Here is an 18,531-nt window from a genome sequence, read left to right on the forward strand (position 1 = left end):
GGATCACCTGGATCCTGTAACAAGGCTATATTTCTAGGCAATACATATCTCCAGAATTATATAAACCTTCAGATGTCTAAGGACATAGTTCCCTAGAATCATCAAAAGTCTCTAGGACGACGAAAGCGCTGAAGGACATCTCAACCTCCTGGAAAAGAGCTCACTGACTGCCTTCCAATCATTCCATCGGAGCCCGACTTATGCCTGGCCTCCGAAATGCTGTCCGATATTTCCCTAAGAAAAAGTCGTCTTCAGCGTCTTACCACCTGCCAGTTGCATCAGTCAGTTCTGGAACTGCAAGGCGATGCCCTACTGGACTCACTTGCGCTGTCATATACAAGAGTCCTTGGGACACTATCCACCACACAACGCTCCACATCATCACAGGAGCGTTTCGAACGTCACCTGTCGCAGGCCTTCCTGTTGAGGCCAACGAGCCGCCACTGTCGGCTGGGCGAGAAATGTTTGGCATGAAATATGCTCTGAAGCTGCGGCAGTTCTCTTCTCACCCGACATATGATGCAGTTTTCTCGCGTCGAACAACGGCTGTGTTTCATGGTGGTCCGGAGCAACATTCCGCCCCTTTTTGCGCTAGGAAAAGGCCTCTGCTTGATGCCAGTGGGATTCCTCTTTACAGCGTGATGCGGGTGCAGCATATGCCACGCCCTCCATGGCTTCTGATTCCGCCCAGAGTAGACAATTCGCTGGCTGAAACAAGGGAACATACCCTGACACCTGACTTATTCTGTTCCATGGGACTAGAGCACGTGGTGTCGTACGAGGGCCACACAATAACTTATACAAGCCGATCCAAAACTTCAGACGGTGTCGGCTGTGCATTTGTAAGTGGAACCGTCACTCGATCATTCACACTGCCAAGGCACGCGTCGGTATTCACCTCCGAACTGGTAGCTATAATCAAGGCGCTTTGCTTTATCGACGTTGGGAATGACTCCTTGCACCTGGTTTTACCAGATTCTTTGAGCGGCCTCTTGGCCTTGAGGACTTTCAACCCATCATGCCCTCTTTTACAGGACATCTTGATACGTCTCATTGCATTGGACCGAGTTGGAAAGAAGGTGACGCTGTGTTCGATTCCTAATCATGTCGGTATCGTCGAATATGAGCTCGCTGACGCAGCTGTAAAGCGCGCATTACATGCACCATGTACGCGCAGATTGCCTCCCCCGGCTTGAAATGTTTATGCAGCCATTTTACCTTTATTGCAACACAAGTGGCAGCTCTGTTAGAATAATCAGACAAATAGCAAATTGAAATATATCAAAGCCGAATTGGGCCTGTGGTCTTCCAGCTTCCGCGATTCGAGTCGAGAAGAAGTTGTGCTTTGCAGGCTGCGTATTGGCCACGCGTACAAAACTCACCGGTATTTGTTGTGTGGTGGGGAGAAACCCCGATGCCCTTGTTGTTCTGCGTTTCTCGCCGTGCACCACGTAGTAATGCTTCGTCCACATTTCGCCCGGGAGCGCTCGCTTTACTTTGGACGAAATGCTACCTCCCTTACGCTAAGTGACATTCTTGGCAATCACTGACAACTTCTTGAAGATGGCCGACTGTTTTCATTCCTTGCAGAAATCGGATTTCGCTTTATATATTCACCTCGTAGCTAAATGACAACGTTATGGGCGCAATATGACCTAGTCAGTGGACGCGCCTAAAAACCCTAATTAATAGCAGCTGCTGGTCGAGTGCAGCCACGAAGCCACCCAAAAATACACAAATAGACGGAGCATTCTACGAGGCGGCCGCCATATGGAGGCGCCCACCTGCGTTCCTTCAGTATGTGGTATTCAACCAGCCACCCGGGCGCGTGTTGAACGATGTTTCTTTTCGACACGTGGTCGTCTCCGTCTGCCCGCTGGCGACCAAGTGTAAGCCGCGGGGCCGACGCCACACGGCCTACAGAGACTGCAGCACCGGGCGTGCTTTTTAAAACAAAGGCAAGCAAGCGTGCTTGCTCAAAACTATCTGACTATGTATATATATATATATATATATATATATATATATATATATATATATATATATACATATATGTATGCATATATATACATATGTATATATATACATATATATATATATATATATATATATATATATATATATATATATATATATATATGCATATATATGTGTGTGTTTGTATATTTATGCCTAAATATATTCGCGGTTACATTCTGAAGGAGGAATAAACATCTCCAAGCGAACATAGAGTGAATAAAATAATGCCAGTTTTCGAACATCTTTCGGTTCCACGATGTATCTCAATCCACGGGACTCTCGCAACTTCTGTTGAACCCCGGACAAACCCGTTTTTTCATCAACGCGATTCTTGCCCCCTCCTCACCAAGATTCTGACTGCCTCTCTGGGACTGCAGGAAGCTAAGCACAGTTTGAAAACATAATTGTAGCCAGTAGGAATCTCTTACCCTCCAAGTTTTGAGCCTAGACCTTTCCGGGTAGCATGATGACCATTTTTTAAAATGTGCATGGTATAATTGCAATCGACTTCACACCAAACAAAGCAACATACACAGGAAATTGCTTCAACGGTCTGGTGGTGCAGCTTAGGGAAACCATCAACGAAGAAAGGGCGAGAATGTCCTGCTTCTTCACAACGACGCGCCTCTCCAAGCGACCCTCGCTGTGCTTGCCGCCATTCACATCTGCGTCCTGAAGAGTTGCATCACTTTACCTACGATCCGGACCAGGTCCCAAGTGACTTCTGTACTATTTTCTGGCTTTTTCGGTCCCACCTTCCGGAAAGAAGATGCACATGATGAGTCGGTATAAGCAGGTACAGAGGGGAAGTTGGTTCTCCGAGGCGGAGAAAGTATCGAAGAAAATAGAAGAGTGCATTACTCTCAAGGAAGAGAAGAAAATGATTTCCTATCCACGGTCTTTGAAATTGTGTATTACCTTGCGTATGTCGTGTCGTACACGTTCCCCTTGAGAACGTGAATATTTGTGTACGTGCGGAAATCATTTACTGTGTGAATTTGTTTCATCCATTCACTTCTTGGGACGATTCTGAATCCCAGTTATAATGTGCACGATGTGACTGTGCTGCTAACGTTTCAGCCCAGCGCGCAGGTTTCTCGGGCAGCCGTAATCCTCACGCTGGATTCGATGTCTGTTTTCGAGTGGCCAGTTCTTATCTAACTTCATGCTGATGTGAGCACAAACACGGCCAGCGTCAACCGGGTGGTTTATTGCAGGAGCGCGACGAGATAGAAAACAGTTAACCAAAATCGGCTTCCCTCACGAAACGTATATAGAGAGCGATATACACAGTTCGGCACCTTACATGCATATAGGCGACCCCATATGCATGTAAGTATCACGAAACATATGTAGAGAGCGCTATACACAATTCGGCACCTTACATGCATATAGGCGACCCCATATACATGAAAGTATCACGAAACGTATATAGAGAGCGCTATACACAGTTCGGCACCTTACATGCATATAGGCGACCCCATATACATGTAAGTATCACGAAACATATATAGAGAGCGCTATACACAATTCGGCACCTTACATGCATATAGGCGACCCCATATACTTGTATCACGAAACGCATATAGAGAGCGCTATACACAGTTCGGCACCTTACATGCATATAGGCGACCCCATATACATGTAAATATCACGAAACGCATATAGAGAGCGCTATACACAGTTCGGCACATTACACGCATATAGGCGACCTCATGTGACCTCTCACGATACATATGTAGGGATAGCTTTACACGCTTACACCTTACATACACCTTACATACATATAGGCGTTACCTTTCCGCATCCCCTTTCGCGTAAGCTTACATAACAGAGAAGTAGTTGCGGTCAAGCAAGACGATCCAATAGTGATCAGGGGAAGGTTAGCAGTGGGTAAGGAACTCCGCCGCTCTGAAGACATACTGGTGGAAAGTCGGCACATAGTCCCACAGACCTATAGACAAGCTCACTAGGCTGGGAAATACGAGCCTACGGCCGCGGTGATCGTTCGACTCTAATGAGTGCCTGTCGTCGTTCTGCAAATTCATGTGATATGGTGAGATAGAGTTCAGTGTCGTAAAGCCAGATGCAGAACGTGGTCCCACTGGTGGCGGCAAACTCGAGAAGTAGCCTAAGTTGAATACCGGCACTGAGTCGATGTCGTACAAATACATTAATGGGTTGCTTCTTGCACTGCGCACTTTGGTACGAACAATGTCTACGTGCGAACTGGAGACGTGGTCTATCAGGTTGTTGCTTGGGCAAAAATAGCTTCTAATGCAATGAACACGAAGAGCGTTCTCAGTGCGATCCAGCAACCGAAGTAACAATTTTAAAACATTCCGTTCGGTCCAATCTTCTGGATCTGACTGTTCCAGCTCCCAGAAGAACAGCGTCTTCAAATGATACGTGCCAACAACCTTGGGCTCGTTGAAGCAAATCGCCCGTAAAAGCTTAAAGAGCATGTAGGTTTTTCTCTGGATGGTAGTCAGACTCTGTGAAAGACGCTTTTCGGTGTCTGAGTAGGAGACGCGCCACTCAAGTTCTGTATGGGCACTGCTGGGATGTCCGATTGCTACCAGAAAACACTTGCTCTGCTCCTTGATCTCCTTTCTCACCCTCTCCGACGGCCAGGACGCGCAGTCAGAATCGACTCTTCTGATCCAGTCGGAGAGCAGTGAACGCGAATCTTCCACTCTCAGAGCTGGCACGAAGTCCACAGATGGAGGGCGAATCCGGGAACCACTTGCGGTATGTTCACCTGGTTTTGCCAGATCTGGGAGGATCGGATCTGGCTGAACTGGATCTGAATGGATCTGATCTGATTGGATTGGATATGAGGCATCATTAAAGGCAGGACCGTTGCGGTGGTCGTCGTTAATGAGTGGCATTAAGTTCCCTTCTGAGTCATATCTTTCAACGGAAAGTAGGTGCGGAAATATCGTGTTCTTGAGAAAGCGTCCACATCTCCACACATTTGCATTAGTTTGCATAAAACCTTGATGACGTTCGTTGAAAAATCTGACGGCTGCATCGGACATCTTGACTCGTTTATACCCAGCGTGGATGTCGTATGGCTCATCAAGGCATAGCTCTCCTGAGTTTGGTCTTGATGTGACAGACGGTAAGTCGTTGAGAAAAATCATCGCGTCTATATCCGACACTTGGCGTCTAATATGTCCAGTTTTTCCTCCTCTGATTGGCAGGGAAATGGCATCTTCATTAGTGTAATTATCATTTTCGGATTTTTTAGATAGCTTCGACAGCGAGTGCGTGGGAAAGAATAGTCCCTCAGCGGAGGACCCAAATACCTCAACTGTAATGGCACCGGTGCGCTCAATGCCCCGTGCCTTATGTCGAACATCAATAACTTCCCTCTCCACTTCTCGAAGTGGTAGAAAGTACATTAGAATAAATGAACCCAATTCCATACAAAGGCAGCTGGACCCGTCCATTTGGTCCCTCGCCAGGAATGCTTGTAGTCTCGCTTCCGGTATGAGAACCCCGTCTGGTGGCTTCAGGTCGTTGCTAAGTAAGAACATTGCTGTTGAGCGATGACGAGGCAAGAGAGACCTGGCGGTGCTCTCGTGTCGCCTCAATCCAGGAGGCAGGTCGTGACCCGCCACGTTGCCCTGACCTGCGTTAGTGGTGGTCGTGCTTGACGACGGCAGAGAAGATATCGCGGGTCGGTCACTGGTTACCGACAGCCATGACCGACGACGTTCGGACCTCTCATGGCACCGACGGGGTTCGAAACCGCACTGCCGGCCCCAAGCGCCAGAGAGCACTGGGATGTTTGCATGATTATCGCGGCCGCACCCGACCGCATAGGCGCGCTCAGCTGTCCGGCGATAAAGCAATGCCAGAGGCGATTGTCATCGTCAAAAGGGTCCCGTGGTGTACCCGGGTTGCGTATGTAACCCCACTTGTCTATAATACTATTACTATACTATTATATATAATACTATTACCATTACTTGATCAGACTTGAAACTGACATCAGACATTCCTTTAAACATCGACACCACACAACTGCTGTATTCCTGGATATTAGCCGAGCCTACGACATGGTCTTTAAACCTGCACTCATTTTCAAGCTCCATCAGTTAGGGTTTAAAGGCCATTTGGCACATTATCTTATTTGGTTTCTTTCCGGCATCAGACCATTTCGTGTGAGATGCAGATCCGCCGTTTCCGACACTCACCATCTAGAGAACGGCCTCCCACAAGGGAGCTGAATCTCACCGATTCTTTTTAATTTTATGAAAAACGATTTATTTGACTCATTACCATCGGGTATTTCCTCTTCACTGTTTGCGGATGATAACGCGATCCGGTGCTCAGACGCTGAATATGACCATTCGCTGCCACGGCTCCAAGCCGCCCTAAACAAGGTGCAGCAGTGGTCAGAGCGATACGGGTTCCGTTTCTCCGCTCCCAAATCTGCAGTTATGATTTTCGGCAAAAATATGCGTGGTACTCCCAATTTTCAGCTTCGACTAGATGAACACCACATTCCTTTCGTTTCGTCTTTCAAATTTCTTGGCATCGTACTTGACCCCAGATTATCAATGCGACAGCACGTGGAGCATGTTCGCTCCAAATGCCTAAAAAGACTAAATTTCTTTAGATGCATTTCCGGGTCAACATACGGTGCCGACCGCCAATCGTTATTACGTCTATACAAATCCTTAGTTCTTCCCATCATTGAATATGGCTCCGTGGTATATGCAGGAGGCAGCCAACACACTCTCAAACCACTATCCACCATACAAAATATGTTTTTGCGAGTTGCCCAAGGAGCTCTGCGTACTTCCCCGATTTCAGCGCTTGAAGTGGACTCTCATGTTATGCCTCTTGCCCTCCGACGAATGGAACACACATTGAGATACATCACAAAAGTGCGACAAAATCCCAGTCACCCAGCATTTAAATCCATACATGTCTTACCTCACATTCACCATAACTACGTAGGACCGGCAGAACGTCGCTCAGGACTTACAATAGCACCTCGAACCACTATCTACTGTACCACCCTTCAGTTTACTTTACCGTCTTCTTCCGTGCCACCTGCTTTAATAGTACCACCATGGCAGTTAACCCCTCGGAAAGTTTTGTTTCTTTTTGATGATCCCAAACACATTTTCACAACAAGTTATGTTCAACAAACATTTAATCGTCCAATTTTCAACAATCAAAATAGCAGCTTTATTTACACGGATGGCTCCAAGGCCAATAACCACACCGGATGTGCAGTTATTTGCACTGAGCATTACCATAAAAACTGTCGGTTACCGGATGGCACCTCAGTATATTTGGCTGAATTATTTGCTCTTTCCCTTACATTGCAACACATTCAACAACACATCCACACAACGAAGACAATAGTGATTTTTTCGGATTCAAAGACAGCTGTACGATCTCTTATTGACCCAGAATTCACACACCACCTCCTTGTTAAAATCGTCAACCTCTTTCATATATTACACACACAGGATATGAATATCAAATTTCTATGGATTCCAGGACATACAGGCATCATGGGCAATGAACGGGCTGACCAACTAGTCGAGGAAGCTTTGACAAACCAACACATCATGGAGATCCCTGCTGATCATGCATCTACAAAACATTCCATTCGCACAATGACAAAACATTTTTGGCAACAACAATGGACCGATACTACCAGAACACAACTTCATGATATCGAACCAGACATTACCCCTTGGCCATCAATCGTAATCGTAAAGTATCGTAAAGACCGTTTGGAGGAGAAGGTGCTGGCCCGTCTACGAATCGGACACATCACACTCACACGCAGTTACATATACTTAAGGCAACCTCGTCCTCACTGTCAGCCGTGCGGTCATCCACTTTCGGTTAAACGTGTTGTTGTTGAGTGCACAAAATATCAACAGCACCGCAAAGATATGCAGGCCTTTTGTCGCAATCAAAACATCGAGTTTTCATTAAAAAAGGTCCTTGGCGATGACCATCCTGAACTGCTTAACATTGTCTTTCACTTTCTCAGACTTACCGGCTTGTCTCAAGCTTTGTAAATGTTAATAAATAACCCTTTTCTTAACATACATAATTACACTAATTTCAAATAACATCATTCAGGCGTGAAATGGTCTGAGCAGGCCGAAATGCCTCAAACAAATAAACAAACAAACAAATATCGCTAATATACTTTTTGTGCAACCTGACAGCACAGTGTTCTTTGCCCTTCGTGATCCGTCCCTCTCTGGACGCGCTTCCCCGTCTGTCAGTCCGGGCCGGTTGTTCTTTGTTGTTCATTGGTGTTTTCGGGCGCGTCGACTGCAGTGGTCATTTTGCGTCCATAGCGATGCTTTTATTTAATTAGTACGGTGTGAAAATGACTTGAAAATCAATATCTTTTAAGAACGAAAAAAGCTGTTTGGAATCAAGAAAGGAGGAATTGTCACCGAGCACATCGTTAATCGTCAGGGACAAAGCCTGCGGACCAAAGTGACGTCGTCGTTCTTCGATGAGGCATGGACATGATACAATGACATGATGGACAGTGAGGACAGCACCACACCGCTGGCATAGGGATCTGTCGGCTCCATGCAACAGATGGCCATGGGTGGCATACGTATGTCCAATGCGCAACCTGCATAAAACCACTTCTTCCCATCGCACACTGCGAGAGCATGACGACCACAAGCCCAACTCGGTTTTTATCGCCCTGAGCTTATTGCCACCCACCTGGTCCCAACAACGCTGCAATTTGCTTCTCAGGAAGGTCTTGATTGCCGGGTAAAAATATCTGGCAGGGATGGGCAAAAACCGGGTATATGGTGCCACCGCTGCTCGCTTAGCAGCGGCATCAGCCAGCTCGTTGCCCACGATACCGATGATGATGATGATGATTGGGGTTTTAGGGCGCGTCGACTTCTAGGGTCATTTTGCGCCCATAACAGCTAAGTGTTTACCGTGGCGTATAAATGGCAGTGAATCCTACGCTTCTCAAAAATGAAAACAGCTGTCCGGTGCCAAGCATGCGAGAATCGTCACCAATAAGGTCTGAAAAGGTGGGACCTGACGCATCTCGTCCGAAGTAAAGTGCCCGCTCTTCTCTGAACTGTGGGCAGGAGTGAATAACGTGGCGAACCGTAAGTGGCGCACCACAGCGAGGACATTTAGGGCGTTTTTCACCGCACAAAAGGTAGCTATGTGTTGCGTGCGTGTGGCCAATTCGTAACCTGCTGAGGGTTACTTCTTCGTGTCTCAGCTTACGTGAGCTTGAAGGCCATAGACCCAGTTGTGGCTTGATCATCTTTAACTTATTGTTTACGATGGCGTCCCAGCAGCGCTGCCATTTCGCCTTCACAAAGGTCGCGATTGCAGGGTAAAAGTCCCTTGCCGGCAAGGGTAAAGAACGGGTGCAAGGTGCACGCGCTGCCCGTTTTGCGGCCGCGTCAGCACGCTCGTTACCTGCGATACCCACATGACTCGGTATCCAACATAAGACGACAGTTTTACCAGCAAGATCCAGCGCTGTCAGGCGAACTAAAATATCCTGTATAATGGGACAAGGTGGGTTATAGGTTGTCAGAGCCAACAGGCTGCTCAAAGAATCGGATAAGATCACGTGTGAGTTGCTCTCGCCAACTTCGATGAAGCATAGGGCTTTACTGATTGCAACGAGCTCGGACGTGTAGACTGAGGCGTGTTTCGGTAAAGAAAAGGACCGGGTGGCTTGGTCATTCACAAATGCAGCACCAACACCTACCTCCGTCTTCGACCCATCAGTATATGTGGCTTGAAAACCTATGTACGACCCGATGTGCTCCAGAGCCTTCGATCTCAGGTCGCATGGAATCGCTCCCTGTTTGCTTGTGCATGAAAGGGATACATCCACTTTTGGTGAGATTAGCTCCCATGGAGGCACTCATACGGGACGCGACCTCAGCACACCACGCAAACTTATGTCGCTTTCCCGGAACAGCTTCTTCATGTGGACACCAAATGGAATAGCGGACAGCCTTCCGCTACTTTGGAACTTGCTTTCCACATCACGTGAAAAGATTGCTCGGTGAGTCGGATGGTTGGGAAATTGAGCCAGCTTGCAAAAGTACCGCATGCCAAGCATTTCCCTTCTCAGTGCCAACGCCGGTTCATTAACTTTCACGGTAAGGCTAGCAACTGGCGACGTCCTGAATGCCCCCGTCACAATGCGTAATGCGGTATGGTGCACGGTGTCTAATAAACGTTTGCAGGAACTCGGCGCACGGTCATAAATAAAGCAGCCATAGTCAAGTTTCGAACGTATAAGTGAGCGGTATAGCAGTAGCAGTGTTCTTCTATCCGCTCCATAAGATGTTCGAGACACATACTTCAATATGTTCAATGCTTTAAAACAGTTGTCACGTAGGGTTTTCAAATGTGACCCATACGATAAACGGTTATCAAACTGCAGACCCAAGAAGCGGGTACTGGGTTCGTTTGGGATGGTCTGGCCGTATAGCCTTAAAGCCATAGCGGGGCATTGACAACGTCGTCTGCAAAAGTGCATAGCAACTGTTTTCGAGGTCGAGAAACGTAGTCCGTTTATAACGCTCCATATTTCCAGGCTGATCACAGCCAACTGCAAGCGACGTTCCAAAGAGGCAAAGTTTGACGAGGCATACCAGATGGCGACGTCATCCACGAAGAGAGAGCGGCTGACCGACTTTGGAAGGGAGTCACCAATATCGTTAATCATAACCGCGAACAGAGCGACGCTCAAAACGCTACCCTGGGGCACGCCATTGTCTTGTTGGTACCTATCCGAGAAGTGTGAGCCAACACGAACTCTGAAAGAACGATCGGTCATAAAGTTCGCTAAGAACGTGCCCATGGCTCCTCGAATGCCATAATGAAAGAGCTTTTTCAGGATGCCGTAACGCCACGTCGTATCATGGGCTTTTTCAACACAAAAAACACAGCGCCAACATGTCGCTTTTCCCTAAAACTGGTGCGAATGTCTGTGTCGAGAGCTATAAGATGGTCAATGGTACTGCGATTTTTTTCTGAATCCACATTGAGCAGCCGTAAAAACGTTGTACCGCTCCAAAAAACACGACAAACGCACATTTGCCATACGTTCCATCAACTTACAAACGCATGATGTCAGTGAGATAGGGCGATAGTCAGCAGGGTCAGCCTCACTCTTACCAGGCTTGAGCATAGGGACAATATGTGACTCACGCCACGACTCCGGAAAACCTCCATTCTCCCAGAGATTGTTGTACGTCGCTAAGAGGGCCTCAACTACTGAAGTGGGAAGTTGCTTAAGCATGGCGTTGTGAACTAGATCTGGACCCTCTGCCACATTGCGCAGCGATCCGATCGCGGAAATTAGTTCGGCCATTGTAAAAGGTCGGTTATACGACATCTGCTCCGTCGTGCTGAAGTCGACAGGGGATGCCTCGCAGCGGATCCGGTGACGCATAAACTGCGGGACGGCATTGCCGTTACCACACCGTTCGGAGAATGCGCGGGCGATTTTATTTGCTACGTCAGCTGGGTGTATAATGTCACGTCCATTGATACGGAGCACAGGGTATGGCACAGACGAGTGCTGTCCAGCAATGCGTTTGATCCGTGACCATATATTGGATACAGGTGTTTGGCAGTTTAGATGGCCGACGTACGATCACCACGATGCCCGCTTAGCCTCTAGAATGGTACGTCTAGCAGCCGCTCGTGCTCGTCGAAATGCAATAAGATTCTCAGTAGTACTCCGACGGTCAAACTTTCTAAGGGCCCTCCTACGTGCACAGATTGCGTCCCGGCACTGCTGCGTCCACCATGGGACAGGAGGACGACGAGGGCAGTCCGACGTTCGCGGTAAGCACCCTTCTGCAGACCGCAAAATCAGCGATGTCAAATCCCCTACCGACGGGGGTTCACCCGCTGGCTGCATAGTAAGGGAATGCTCGATCCTTGCTTGAAACTCAGTCCAGTCGGCTTTTCTAAAATTCCAGCGCTGTGGCCGAGAACCAAGAAAAACGTCAGCCCGGTACTTGATCCAGATGGGGAAGTGGTCACTTCTCATTGGATCGTCTGACACCGACCAGTCAAAATGGTTGATCAGTTGTGGGCTCAAAAGACTTAAGTCGATTGCCGATGCCTGTCCTGATGGGAGTGTAAAATGGGTACGCGTGCCCGTGTTTAAGAGGCACAACGATTCTTCATGTATGAGGGCTTCGCAGCGTTTCCCGCGAGTGTTTGTCTTGACACAACCCCACGCTGAATAGTGAGCGTTAAAATCACCTAAAATGAGGACAGGCGGCGGAAGCTGAGCCACCAGGTGTCTCAGATGAGCAGACGGAAACCCGGTCCCCGGAGGCAAGTAGATTGGGCATATGGTAATCGTATGGCAGTTTAACAACACTTTGACTGCGATAGCTTGAAGCTCAGTATTCAAAGCCAGCCTTTGTGCACACACGCTGTGGTGCACGGCTAGGAGAACGCCACCATGAGCAACAGGGACAGGTGTTAAATCTCGCCGCCAAACGGCATAACCCGAAAGACTAAAAACGCTGTCGGGTGCTAGTTTTGTCTCCTGGAGACATATCACCGCCGGACGCCGCTCGTCAATGCATACTTGGAGATCTTGGTAGCTTGTTCGGACGCCCCTACAGTTCCACTGTAAAACATTCGTCATGGAGCTGAGAGGTCAGGACGGTCGTTAGCTTCCTATCACTCCATGGTATCGACGCCTGCCGGAGGACGGGGGCATGTGTTTGGGTTGTGAGTGTAAAACAGACCTACTTTTAAAAATACTCGGCTGCGCCGGCCACAGCAGACCCAGACGGTCCAGCTACGGGGTGCAGGGACCCACCAAGGTCTGATCCCACCGACGCCGGCCGGGTTCCGGGCCGAATACGTGGGCTGCCGTCTGTGGGCGAGATTGGCCAGGGGGGGGGGGGGGGGGCACGCTTTTCCGGGCGCCCCACTCTAGACGGGGACGGCGCCGGCGAAGCCGTGACCCTAGATGGCGGCGCAGGAGGAGGGCCCATCGGTGGACTCCGAACCTCGGATCCACCAGGGGCCTCTACGCGTCGCCTGGGCGGTGGAACGATTTCCCCCGCGGGAGCACGTGCATGGTCCGCCCCCGGCAGCCGGCTAATCGCCTGCGTCCTCTCCTGCTCAACTAGACGCGCTCGCTTGGCTTCGCGGGCGCGCCTGTCAGCTTCTTGACGTTCCACCGTTTCTGCTACACGTTCACATGCACTGGTGAGGGGTGCCTGTGATGAGGAGACCGGTGGTGTCTCACACGAAGGAATACCGGACGGCGCGCGAGGGCTGCGGCCACGCCGAACCGTCGTCCACCCGTCATTTGTTGGCGATCCAACCGGTGCCGAGGAGGCCGGCGGCACGGCGGCCACCGACTGCTCGCTTGGTGGGGAGGGAGCTTGCGGTGCTGGCTGTGAGTCCGGGGCGCGTGTTGAGGGTACAACTGATAGGCCAAACGATCTCAAAAGTTCCAGAAATTGAACAGCCGTCATGTCCTCGATCACGTTGGTGTGCGGCAACGAAGCTTTCACTTTCGATGCGTACGATGTTTTTGGGTGGGTCTCGTCATGAAGTTCCCGAGCCTCACGGAATGATGCGTTTTTAGAAGTTTCGATTAATATGATTTCCTTCTCCTTAGCGTAGGCTGGACATGCACGGTCGTAGGACATGTGCGGAACCTGGTCCTTGTCGCAGTTGACGCAGTGGGGCTTGTCAGAAGTACATTCTTCGCTCATGTGCTCGAGGGACGCACATTTGCCACACGCCGCGCGGTTCCGACAGTTGGGTTTCGTGTGACCAAATCGCTGGCACTGATAGCACCGCATGGGGTTAGGCAAAAATGGACGGACTTTTACGCGGACGTATCCCGCACGTATCTCGGATGGTATGTCGGGGCGACTGAACGTGAGTATAAGGTTGTTCGTGGGCACCAACGCTCCTCCCCTTCTGACAAGAATCCGTCGAGCGGCGGTCACTCCAAACTCCGAGAGCTCCTCCACGATCTCTTCTTTGTCAACGTCACGCAGGTCAAAACAGTTCACCACGCCCCGGGACGAATTTTTCGTGTTATGTAGTGTCGCCGACATTGACACTGTTTTTTCCCGTTTGCCAGCCCCATCCCGAACACTGTACGAAAATTCAGTTGCTTTCATAGCCCGACTCGCCTCCAAGTCACTAGCAAATTCAACTTCTATTTTTCCATCTCGGAGCTTGTCACATCTTATAATTTTTCCAAATTTGTCGCACCCATTTCTTCTCTGAAACGGTGACAGGGACGCCAACCTAATCTCGTCACTTCCGAAGACGAGGATCCGTGGTCCGGGGATAGCAGATTCGCCTCTGCACCCTGGAATTGTCGAGGTCCGCCCCCCTTTCGGAGGACGGGTGTTTTTAAAGGTAGAAGAAGCCATGCAAAAAGGGGTTTGCATTTCGGCTCCCCACCCACCACGGAGCCCAACTGGGGGACGGCCCAACACTCCCTAGGGAGGTGGTCACCGCCAGGGCTACCTCGGTGCTATACGGGGCGAACGACGCCTCCCACACAGCCAGGTGTAACCGGGGAGACCCCTCCCCGTCCTGACCGTGGTTCAGAGCCGCCGCCCCTTGACCCCTTAAGCCGCTGCGCGCGGCCAGGCGCCCCAAGCGGAGACCCGCAAGGGGCACCCAACCGCAACGCGAGCGACAAGCCGCTAGACCCGTGTGCGGCCCCACGGGCCCCCCACGCCCCCGGATATCCTGGCCAAAGTGGAGTGTTGAGGCGCGCCGTGACTGACCCGCACGACGCGCCCCTCAGCCACCAGGATCCGATCAACCCGGGGACGTGGGCGAGGGGGCACGGCGACCCCGATAAAACGCGGATGAGGAGCGGTGATAGGGCCGGGTACGGGAGTGCAGGTAATGTGGAGGGAGCGGGCGGGACAAGGAGCAGGAGCTCACGTACCGGCAGGGTCGCTACGCCCTGACAGGAGCAGCTTGCGCTGTCCACCCGTTACCGGAGCTGGGACCCGAGGGGGCGCTAGTCCCCTACACCGACCGAAGCCGGTGCCCCTGCGGGGCCCCACGATACCGACGTGACTGGGGATCCAGCACAGGGCAACTCTCTTTCCAGCCCGATTCAACTGTGTCAGGCGTGATAAAATGTCCTGTATAAGGGGACATGATGGATAAAAAGACTTCAGTGCACAGAGACAGCTCAGTAAATCTGTAAAAATGGCGTGTGAAGATTCTTCACCCACTTCTATAAAACATATCGCCTTGGTGATTGCGACTAATTCCGCCGTGAAAACTGACGAGTGGGCCGGTAACGAGAACGATCGAGTGACGGAACCGCTGACGAAAGCACAACCCACGCTATCCGAGATTTTGGATCCGTCTGTGTATGTCAGGGTATATCCTTCGTAACACGCCAAAGGCTCAACTGCCCTAGATCTCAATAGGTGTGGTGTCACGTCTTTTTTCCTAATTTCCGTAAGCGAGGTATCAATGAAGGGTGTGGCCATTTGCCAAGGAGGCGAAGCCAGGTGGTTTACTTGCTTTACATCCCGAAGAGGAATTCCGCTCTCAAGCAATAAGGCTCTCATTCGGAAACCAAAAGTTAAAGCGTGCTGCTGCGGCCCATGACGAAGAGAACTTACAGCAAACCGCGAAAATATTGCAGAATATGTCGGGTGAAGTGGGAACTGCCGCAGCTTCAAGGCATAATGTATGCCAAGCATTTTCCTCCTCGTCGAAAGTGGTGGTTCGTGTGCCTCCGTTAAAAGACTGATGGAAGGTGATGTGCGAAACGCCCCAGTAGCAATGCGAATGGCAGTATGGTGGAAGGTATCAAGAACACGCTTGCTGGATTCAGACGCGCCATCATAAACAGAGCATGCATAATCCAGTTTGGAGCGGACGAGGGAACGATATAAAAGCATAAGCGTGCTTCTGTCTGCCCCATGTGATGTGCGAGACACACACTTTAATATGTTAAGAGATTCAAAACATCGATCGCGTAACATTTTAAGATGTGCGTTATATGTAAGGCGGCGGTCAAAGTGTATCCCAAGATACCTGGCCACGGCCTTGTTTGGAATAGAGCGACCATATAGACGGATGCTCAGATCATCACATCGCTGGCGACGACAAAAATGCATCGCAACGGTCTTGTCGCCTGAAAAACGAAACCCGTTCATGTCACCCCATCTTTCGACGCGGTCCACAGCCAACTGGAGACGTCGCTCCATCGCTGGTGCCCTCGGTGCACTCGTCCAAATAGTAAAATCTTCAACAAAAAGGGCACGTCCGACCGACTGCGGGAGCACATCACAAATATCATTTATCACAACTGCGAACAGTGCTACACTTAACACGCCGCCCTGGGGCACGCCGTTTATTTGTTCGTACCTATCGGAGAGGACGCTGCCGACCCGAACACGGAAATATCGCTTGGCTAAAAACCTTTTGGAGAAAAGTACCCATATGGCCACGTATACCATATTTAAAAAGCTTTTGAAGAATACCATGGCGCCATGTGGTGTCATAGGCGGCTTCAATGTCGAAGAACACTGTCCCCATATGCGTTTTTTCCTGAAAAGACTTACGAACCGTAGTGTCCAGAGCTAAAAGGTGGTCCACCGTACTACGGTTTTTCCGAAGTCCGCACTGCGAGTTACTAAAAATATCGTTGTTCTCTAAAAGCCAAGTGAGTCGCACGTTTACCATCTTTTCCATGAACTTGGACAGTGATGACGTCAGTGAAATGGGTCGGTAATGAAGAGGGTTCATTCCACTCTTTCCCGGTTTAAGGATGGGCACCACAACAGCTTCCCGCCAGGCCGGAGGGAACTCACCCCTTAACCACACCCTGTTGAAGGCCGCCAATAGTACACGACGTGCACACGGTGGCAGATGTCGGAGCATCTCATTGTGGATGTCATCAGGACCTTCCGATACACTACGGAGTTTTCCGATTGCCGACTCCAACTCCACCAAAGTGAATGGCTCATTGTACGCCTGTGGTTGTCATGTGAAAAAGTTCACCACGATTTTTTCGGATTGTGCTCTTTGCTGTAAAAACTGTGGGCTCGTGTTTGCACCTTCGCTACGGTGGGAGAGTGCTCGGGCGATCTCGTTAGCCACATCCACCGGATGAGTCACTACCTGGCCGTTAACATGTAGCACAGGAAGTGGTACGGACGAAAACTGCCCAAAGATGCGCTTGATCCGGGCCCAAACCTGCGAAGTTGGCGTGAATCCGTTGAGCGTGCTTATATACACACGCCAGGATTCACGTTTCGCCTCTTTTATCGTGCGACGGGCGAAAGCTCTCGCCTTCTTAAAAGCTATTAAATTCTCCAAGCTACTTCTGGCGTCAAAAGCTCGGAAAGCACGTTTGCGAGCGCGAACTGCGTCACGACACCTCTCTGTCCACCAAGGCACAGGTGTACGACGGGGAAATCCAGAAGTGCGCGGGATGCAATCGATAGCGCAATCTAAGTCTGTGAGTAAAGTCCTCCACAGAGGGTGCCGCCCTCTCTCCTCCGGTTTGACACAATGTCTCCAGTCGAGCCTCAAACTCACTCCAGTCAGCATTGTTTAAATTGCAACGTCGTGGTCTTACACCCAACGTTCCTCTTATCTGAAATCGAAGCCACACTGGGAAGTGATCGCTGCCCATTGGATCATCTGCCACAGACCACTCGAGGCTCTCCACCAGCTCGGGACTAGAAAGACTCAGGTCAAGCGCGGAAGTCTGACCAGACGGCAGTGTGAAATGAATGCGAGTCCCTGTGTTTAAAATACACAGTGACGAGTCACGGATAAAATGCTCGCAAATCTTTCCGCGGGTGTTCGTGCTATCACAGCCCCACGCAGTGTGATGAGCGTTTAAGTCGCTTAAAAGAAGACATGGCGAAGGCAACTCATGCACTAAACGTCTCATGTCTTCCAATGGAAAAGCGACGCCAGGTGGAAGATATAAAGAACACACTGTGATATAACGGTGATTAAAATGTAGGCGTGCCGCTACAGCCTGTAGAGTAGACCTCAGGTTAAACCTCCTGGCTGGCACGCTGTGGTGGACTGCAAGAAGGACACCGCCATGTGCGATACCGTCGGTTAACACCTCATTGCGAAACAGGGCGCATCCCTTCAGCGTGCAGTGGTGACTAGAAGCCAGCTTGGTCTCTTGCAGCGCTACGGCTGCAGGACAGTGCTTGCTGACGACAGCCTGGAGGTCGAGTGCATTCGCCCTTATTCCTCTACAGTTCCACTGTAAAAATGCCTGTAAAGGGGGCGTGTTAAAAAGGCGGCTGGAGGTCACATACTAAAACCGGACACGTCCTAAAAGAACTGGGCTGCGTCAGTTGCAGAAGCAAACGTTTCTGACTCAGAGCCACGGTTCGAATCTGCGGTAACGTGCCCCACTCTGGGACGAGTTCTGGGGCTCCCTCCGTCAGATGGAGACGGGGGACCGGCCGGGGCATGCTTGACACCAGCGTA

This window comes from Pollicipes pollicipes, unplaced genomic scaffold, assembly GCF_011947565.3.
Source record: "Pollicipes pollicipes isolate AB1234 unplaced genomic scaffold, Ppol_2.1 Scaffold_6052;HRSCAF=7182_pilon_pilon_pilon, whole genome shotgun sequence".
In the NCBI taxonomy this organism is placed as follows: domain Eukaryota; kingdom Metazoa; phylum Arthropoda; class Thecostraca; order Pollicipedomorpha; family Pollicipedidae; genus Pollicipes; species Pollicipes pollicipes.